Source organism: Somniosus microcephalus, unplaced genomic scaffold, assembly GCF_052327205.1.
Source record: "Somniosus microcephalus isolate GS21.2 unplaced genomic scaffold, FLI_Smic_1.0 unresolved_chr1, whole genome shotgun sequence".
In the NCBI taxonomy this organism is placed as follows: Eukaryota; Metazoa; Chordata; class Chondrichthyes; order Squaliformes; family Somniosidae; genus Somniosus; species Somniosus microcephalus.
In genome coordinates, this window is record NW_028225179.1 from 59,686,031 (window position 1) to 59,694,745 (window position 8,715).

General features: G+C 46.0%; 1 non-coding gene across 1 annotated transcript; it reads right to left on the minus strand.

Moving 5' to 3' along the window:
• Positions 1 to 1,153: 1,153 nt before the first annotated feature.
• Positions 1,154 to 1,248, minus strand: trnai-uau (transfer RNA isoleucine (anticodon UAU)). Its single transcript has 2 exons — positions 1,211 to 1,248; positions 1,154 to 1,189 (listed from the first exon to the last, which is right to left on the minus strand). It is a non-coding gene; the product is annotated as a tRNA-Ile (tRNA).
• Between the last annotated feature and the right edge of the window lie 7,467 nt (positions 1,249 to 8,715).

Below are 8,715 nucleotides of genomic sequence, written 5' to 3' on the forward strand. Positions count from 1 at the left end.
TCATTCTTTTTGGCATACTCTCATGGGATCTGAGGCCTCGGTTGAAGGTCTATACTGGAAAGACGGCACCACCGACAGTGCCGCTCTCCCTCAGTACTGCACTGGAGTGTGAGCCTGGATTATGTGCTCAGGTCTCTGTTCATTCGGCTGGAGTGAAATGGCGGAGATAAAGGGCAAAATGATATGGAGTCAATTTCAACTTGGCGCCCTAGAAAAATTGCGTATCGTAATCGGCCGCCCTTTATAAAAACCGCCCCAGTTATGTTTCCATCGATTTCATAAGCAATGATAATCAGCCCTGTCTATAATGGGCGGGGTTGTGGTCAGTCAAGGATCACTCTGTGTCTGTTTAAATCGGGTGTGCTCACAATCCCGGATCATTTCGTGCGTTAGTCTATTTTAAAGAAAAGCAATTCCAGTTGTGATGACCGAGTTGGTGAGTTTTATCTAAATGCCGTGGGGTTCGTCTGGGATTGGAGCCCAGAAGCTCTCGCATTTTAATTTGTGAAATGTCCTACGGGAGAATCATGCCCCAAGACCAAGGAGCTGACGACTTCTGTCCGAAGTTACATTAGGTTTCTCTGCTCCAGTGCGAAACCAATTCGCAGAGGTCGTGTTCATTAATTTGAAATATGTTTATCTTTTCCTAAATCCACTTCTTTATATGAGCAGTTTTCCTGAATCTGCTCACTATTCTCCCCATAACAAGAGGGTCGGCGATAGCCTAATTGTTGATATGGTGTTTGGGCGATTGTCTGTACGTAACTTCCGTCCTTGTAATTCTCAACATCATGTTCAGGTGAATCGTTGTTTGTGTTCAACGTGATATCGGAAACCTGTACAGATAACTCGTGAGTTTACACATCTTCTCGCTTGTGCCAAAGACTTAGCCACTGCTTTGAAATCGAATTTATTTCCTGCACATTAGTCTTTGCCTGATAGTTGCTGGTTTAACAGTTAAAACTGGCCCCACCTTCCCTCCTGTCAATAAGTAACACTGAAGGGCTCCTTTAAAACTTCCATCCGTTATTGGAACACAGTGGGCCTGAGGAACATAAGAGCCCACGTGGAACAGCTAATAAGTATATAGTTAGCGGAAAAAACAATTGTACCTTCTGCTCCGGTCGAAATAGCGCACAGCAAAAGCATTGGCTGTTCTAAGCGAGACTCGAACTCACAACCTCGGCATTTCTCCGAGCCTGCACTGCTTTATAAGTACCGCGCGCTAACCGATTGCGCCACTAGAGCTGCGCTTAATTGGTGTTCGTTATCCGTGCTCATTTACTTGCACAATTCAGGTTGTCTAATCGTGCGGGGGTGCAATGTTGTTTAATTGAGGCGCATTGGCTGGTTAATATGAAGGAGTGAAGCAGGAGTTACTCTCATGTGTTCGCGAGCTGGTGAATTTACCAAAGGCTGCACCAGATCCTGGTGTCATAAGTACTGAACATTTTTACCCAACTCCTAAAATACAGTCTGCAAAATGAGAACCGATGAAAATTCGTCACATGCAAAACAAAGAAACGTTTTAAAGTTTTGCCCATGATTCGTTAAACATGTGAGTTACCGGTTGATTAATGACGATTACAGCAAACTTCTCACACAGTCTAATGAGATGTATGTAATAGAATAAACAGTTTTCTTAAAGTTAACTCCTCGACGTGGAATGGAATCCGTATCGCAGGGTAAGAGTATTTGTAGATTTAATTGCTGTTCTGAGCTGTTACTCTAATTATTTAATGAGCAGCAGTTTCCAAAGTGCAGCGGTTATCACTTCCGTCTAAAGTACAACAGGTCCCTGGTTCAATCATGTTTTGCAGGTAGAGATTAATAAAATACATTAACAGCCACGGGGTATTCTCCTTTTCTCTATACAGTTCTGTACACACTCAAACTCTACAGAGACACCGACTGTGTGAGAGATCATTACAGAATCCTGCAGCGCTGCCTCGGTCAATAGCAACAGTTCGGAGCCGCATTTCAGATGTGGCAACAAACCCATGAGTTGGTGTGCTGGTCCCCAGCTCCCGGAGTGAGTGTGGTCAGGACAGCAGTGAAGTTCAGGCCGTCTGACCGGTCCCGCTCTCACCAAGCGCCCGCTGCCGGTGGAAAGCTGCGATTGCAGCCTCAGAGAGCATGAGCTGCCCATCGCTGCGAAACAAGAAATCACTGAAGCAGAGGGGCGCAGAGGTTTGCATCTGCAGCGTGTAGGTGAGGATGTCGAGTTTGATATCGATCGACTCATTGTTTTAGAACCGCTGAAATTGAATCTCTCTCTGGCAGATGTTGCAGGCTTACGTATGAAAAGTGCCCTCGAGGTGCAATCGACAAATTTGTAGAGGCCGTGTAGTGGGACAAGTTAAAGGATCAGCACAGCTAATGCCGAGAACAAATTAAACAGTAGCTCAGGTTGATGAACCATGCACTGGTGGAAATCCTGGACAGAGATTTAGAGGAAGCGACAGTGGGAAGTGCTATACTGCGATTCTAACACTTCTCCAAGCACATTCCATCGACAGTAAAAAGAGGGCTTGGAACCGGAATGGAACTGCGGGCACACATCTCAGTCAAAATGCAATGGACAATACCTGACAAATCCATTTGATTTTACGTTTGATAACCAGTTCATTGGGCCTCTATTCTAGACAGAGTGATTCTTTAGTCTACGGTTATGAATCTCGCTTTGTGGATTGTAGATTGAAATTTACGAAAGGTGAGCCTCTTTTTAACGTCGACTTCTAATATTGGACTTGCGCTCAAAACTTGTTCTAATCTGCCTAAGAAATGATTGATCAGGACCCAAACAATTCTCCATCAATCTCCAGCGGCTTAGGAGGAAGGTCAACGCAAACTGTCATGTAAATATCATGGCTTTAAAGACAAACAATTAAAGTATTTTTTTATCAAACAATCACTGGTGATGGTTGTAAGTATATTTGTGTGTATCCATATGAGATACAAATGTATTTGTGAGTTGCTGTTGTGTTAGATGTAAATGCATTTGCACTTCTGTTCGTTACAAATATGTTTAGCTGTATCTGCATTATTTATTCTTGTATTGAGTGGGGGAATCTGTGTCAGTTTTAGATGTATTTCTGAGCGCTTCAAATGTCCAGTCCGGCCCCATTCTGCCTTCTCATTGCCCCCACGTGGGACACGGCAGACCATCTGTTACATTCGGATTCAACTTTTGCTTTTATTGATACTTAGAGAATGTGAGGTTTAAAAAGTAATAACTCTGCATCCATCAGCCTCTCTGATACTCTTGAGCGTCCCTTATTCTGTCTGATAGGCCCTGAGCCTCCCTTGCCCGCTCCAGAACCTATTGAGCATCCCTTACCCTGTTTGATACGTCCGGAGGGTCCTTTACCCTGTCTGGTAAATCGGGAGCGTCCCTCACCCTATCTGAAACATCCGGAGCGGCCCTTACACTGTCTGGTACATCGGGAGCGTACATTACCCAGTTTGGTACACCCGGAGCGTCCTTTACCCTGTGAGATATATCCCGAGCGTCCCTTACCCTGTTTGGTACACCTAGACCGTGCCTCAACCTGTCTGGTATATCCCTAGTGTCCCTTACCCTGTCTGGTAAAACAGGAGCGTCCCTTACCATGTATGGCAAATTCGGAGCGTTCCTGAAACTGTCTGGTACATCCGGAGCGTCCCTTACACTGTCTGGTAAATCCGGAACGTCCCTTAAACAGTTTGGTATATCCGGAGCGTCCCTTCCCCTGTCTATTATATCCGGCGCGTCCCTTACTCTCCTTGATAAATCCTGAGCCTCCATTTTACTTTTTGATAACCGGTTTGCCAAAATTGCACATTTCACCCTTCATCCGCAGCTATGTAGCGCTTCCCGTCGCTCACGCTCATCAACTGTTTAGGGAAAAGCGGCAACTACCAGGTGAACAATCCCAGTTCTCCAGTTAGCCTTCCCAGTGTACTTCATTTCCCAAGGAATGTTCTTGTACAATCGGGCTGCTTTGGTGCCAAAGGCCGGCCCTGCTGTCGCAGAGCTTGTCTGTCGAGAGGTCCCGGGGGTCTAAATGTATCGACTGGTTTCCAAGCTCAACTCAGATTGGGGCGAATGGGACATGTGCCCCAGGAACAGCGGTGGGAGCAGAGCACATTTAACGGTTTAAGTAGGCGAAAGTGAATGTTAGCAGGAAAGTTACAATGAAATTGAAGGAGGAAAGTAAAGGAGGGCCATTGATTGTGGAAGGAAGAGAAATCTGTGCCATGACTCGGATTCGGACCGCGGTTGCTGCGGCCACAGCGCAGAGTACTAACCGCGATATGATAACGGGGCCACACATCAACTACTGGAGCTCTGCTCTGACCACCACAAAGTAACACACGGCACTGCTTAGAAAAGATGGATTTTTGGTGAAGAGTCCAAAATCAGCACCGCCAGAAATTAGGTAGTGGCGAAATTCGACCCAGGCCCTTCAGCGATTGGAGCCTTGATCCAGAATGGGAACTAGTGCAGCCGCAGTTATATTTAAAAGAATTTTAGCCTTTTCACACGGGAAGCAGCTCACCCCTAGAGATTAATTATAAAAAGGCCCCGCTGGGATCCAAAACCAGAATCTTCTCTTTTCTAGACAGATGTTTTGACCAGGTAAGCCACGGGGCCAAATCCCAAAACAATTCCTTGCCTCCACTCATTGATATCTATCAGCTACCGGTCACTGTCTTCTGGACTCTCAGGCCGTTGTTTATTTCTCCAACTCTCTTGTCCATTCCGCCATGTGTTCCATTGCTGTCTGTAACTCCCGCTTAATTTATCTCAGTGTCAAACTGTGAGGTGATTCTGAATGATTACCCTATGATTGTGTCTTATATGAAATATAGGAGGGGATCAGACAATTCTTCCTCTGACACTGGGGAACAAATGAGCCGACATTTATAACAAGATATTGTTTATTGTGATGCAGCAAATACAATATTCCATCTTGAAAGATTCAGGTTCAATTCTGTGCAAAAGAAAATTTGACCCCAACGTGTTTGCAATTGGCCGCCTTTAAATTTGACGTCACAAACGCCAGCATTGCACCTCAAGGTGATTAATATCTAAGAAACAGAGAAGTCATGCAGTGAAAGTGTATTTTTAGAAAGGGTTGTGAGACTGCGAAATGCACTGGCCCAGCAGGGCAGCAGGTTTAAAACAAGGTTTAAAAACCGGCTGCGTGTGTGAGGAAGGGGAGAGGGAAGCAAGACAACCACAGAAGATCTCAACAGAAAATGCTGGAAAAACTCAGCAGGCCAGACAACATCCGTGGAGAGAGAATTACAGTCAACGTTTCAGGTCGAAACACTTTGCGAAGACTGAAAAAGTAGAGGAAATGAAAGATTAAAATGCCAGGCTGGGAGCGAACAAAAGAGAAGTGAAGAGACATTAGGAGATATTCAAAACCAGACGAGATGATGATAGGAGTAGTGGAGAAAAAAGATGGCTCTAGATTAGGTGTGCAATGCGCTGGCAGAATGGGAGACAACTGGCATGTGGGAGAGAAAAAAAGGGCGGAGGGCAGAAATAAAGGTGTGGATAACAAATATAAGTAAAAATGTAATTGGGGCCGAGGTTATAATCTGAAACTTTTGAACTCTATGTTGAGTCTGGAAGGCTGTAAAGTGCCTAATCGGAAGATGAGGTGCTATTCCTCGATCTTATGCTGAGCTTCCTTGGAACAATGCAAGAGGCCGAGGACGGTGAGGTCTGAGTGGGAATGGAGCGGTGAATTACAATGACAGGCGACCGGAAGTTCGGGGTCATCCTTATGGACTGAACAGAGGTGTTCCGCAGAGCAGTCACCCAATCTGCATCTGGTCTCCCCAATGTAGAGGAGGCCATATCATGAGCAGCAAATACAGTATACTAGATTGCAAGAAGTACAAGGAAATCGCTGTTTCACCTGAAAGGGGTGTTTGGGGACCTGGACAGTGGGAAGGAGGGAGGTATAAGGGCAGGTATTGCATCTCCTGCACTTGCACGGGAAGCTGCCGGGTGAAGGGGAAGGGGTGTTGGGAGTGATGGAGGAGTGGACTAGGGTAGCACGGAGGGAGCGGTCCCTAGGAATGCTGAAAGGGGAGGTGAGGGGAAGATGTGTTTGGTGGTGGGATCACGTTGGAGGTGGCAGAAGTGGTGGAGGATGATCCGTTGAATGTGGAGGCTGGTGGGTTGAAAGGTGAGGACAAGGGGAACCCTATCATGGTTCCGGGAGTGAGGGGCAGGGGTGAGGGCAGAAGTGCAGGAGATAGAATGGACACGGTCGAGGGCCGTGTCAACCACGGTAGAGGGGATTCTTCGGTTGCAGAAAAAGGAAGACATGTCGGAAGTACTGGTGTGGAAGGCGGCATCACCGGTGCAGATGCGGCGGAGATGGAGAAACTGGGAGAATGGAATAGAGTCCTTACAGGAGGCGGGGTGAGGAGGAAGTGTAGTCCAGGTAGCTGTGGGAGTCAGTGGGCTTGTAGTGAATTTTGGTCAATAACCTATCCCCAGAGATGGAGACCGAGAAGTCGAGGAAGGGAAGGGAAGATTCGGAGATGGACCATGTGAAGGTGAGGGAAGGGTGGAAATTGGAGGCAAAGTGAATGACAATGTCTAGTTCAGGGCGAGAGCAAGAAACGGCACCAATACTGTCATCAATGTACCGGAAAAGGAGGTGAGGGAGAGGACCCGAGTAAGACTGGAACAAAGAGTGTTCCACATCTCTTACGAAAAGGCAGGCATAGCTAGGACCCATGCGGGTACCCATAGCAACACCTTTGATTTGGAGGAAATGAGTGGAGTCAAAAGAGAAGTAGTTATCATACAGGGAAGATCGCCTTGGAATCCACTGGCACCGAATCTGATTTAAATCCCCCACTGTATTTAAACACATTTACTGTCATATTCACATTTTGAAGCATTTGAGCAATATTTGAGATTTAACATAGAAACATAGAAGATAGGAGCAGGAGTAGGCCATTCCGCCCCTCGAGCCTGCTCCACCATTCAATGCGATCATGGCTGATCATCCAAATTCAGTACCCGGTCCGTGCTTTCTGCTCATACCCCTTGATGCTTTTTGCCTTAAGAAATATATCCAACTCCTTCTTGAATATATTTACTGAATTGGCCTCTACTGCCTTCTGTGGTAGAGAATTCCACAGGTTCACCAATCTCTGGGTGAAGAAATTCCTCCTCATTTCTGTCCTAAATGGCTTACCTCTTATCCTTAGACTGTGACCCCTGGTTCTGGACACCCCGACCATCGGGAACATCCATCCTGCATCTAGTCTGTCCAGTCCTGTCAGAATGTTATAAGTTTCAATGAGATCCCCTCTCATTCTTCTAAACTCCAGCGAGTATAAGCCGAATCGACTCAATCTCTCCTCATACGTCATTCCTGCCATCCCCGGTATCAGCCTGGTGAATCTTTACTGAACTCCTTCCATGGCAAGAACATCCTTCCTCAGAGAAGGCGACAAAAACTGCACACAATACTCAAGATGTGGTCTCACCAAGGCCCTGTACAACTGCAGCAAGACATCCTTGTTCCTGTACTCAAACCCTCTCGCTACGAAGGCCCACATACAATTTGACTTCTTAACTGCCTGCTGCACCTGCATGCTTACCTTCAGCGACTGGTGCACGAGGACACCCAGGTCTCGTTGCACCTCCCCTTCTCCCAATCTATTGCCATTCAGATAATAATCTGCCTTCCTGTTTTTGCCACCAAAGTGGATAACCTCGCATTTATCCACTTTATATTGCATCTGCCATGCTTCTGCCCAATCACCCAACCTGTCCAAATCATCCTGGAGTTTCTCGGCATCCTCCTCACAGCACACATGCACATCCAGCTTTGTGTCATCTGCAAATTTGGAGATATTATATCAAATTCCCTGGTCTAGATCAGTAATATATATTGTGAATAGCTGGGGTCCAACGACTGATCCCTTCGGTACCCCACTAGACACTGCCTGCCACTCGGAAAAAGACCCGTTTATTCCAACTCTTTGCTTTCTGTCTGCCAACCAGTTCTCTATCCAAGTCAATACCTTGCCCCAATCCCATGTGCCTTAACTTTACACGCTAATCTCTTATGCGGGTCCTTATTGAAAACCTTCTGAAAGTCCAAAATACACCACATCCACTGGTTTTCCCTGATCTACTTTACCAGTTACATCTTCAAAAAATTCCAGTAGATTAGTGAAGCACGATTTACATTGTGTAAATCCATGTTGACTTTGTCCGATCCTGCCACTGTTTTCCAAGTGCTCTGCTATTACATCTTTCATAATGGACTCTAGCATTTTCCCCATTACCGATTTCAGGCTTACCGGTCTATAATTCCCCGTTTTCTCTCTACCATCTTTTTTGAATAGTGGCGTAACATTAGCTACCCTCCAATCCATGGGTACTGTTCCAGATTCCATCAAATGTTGGAAGATGATCAGCAATGCATGTAATATTTCTAGGGCCACTTCCTTAAGTACCCTAGGATGTAGATTATCAGGCCCTGGGGAGTTATCGGCCTTCAATCCCATCAATTTCCCTAACACCATTTCCCTACAAGCACTGCTTTCTTTCAGTTCCTCCCTTTCGTCAGACCCTCTGTTCCCCGACATCTCTGGGATGTTATTGTGTCCTCCTTTGTGAAGACAGAACCAAAATATGTATTTAATTGGTCAACCATTTCTTTGTACCCCATTATAAATTCTGCT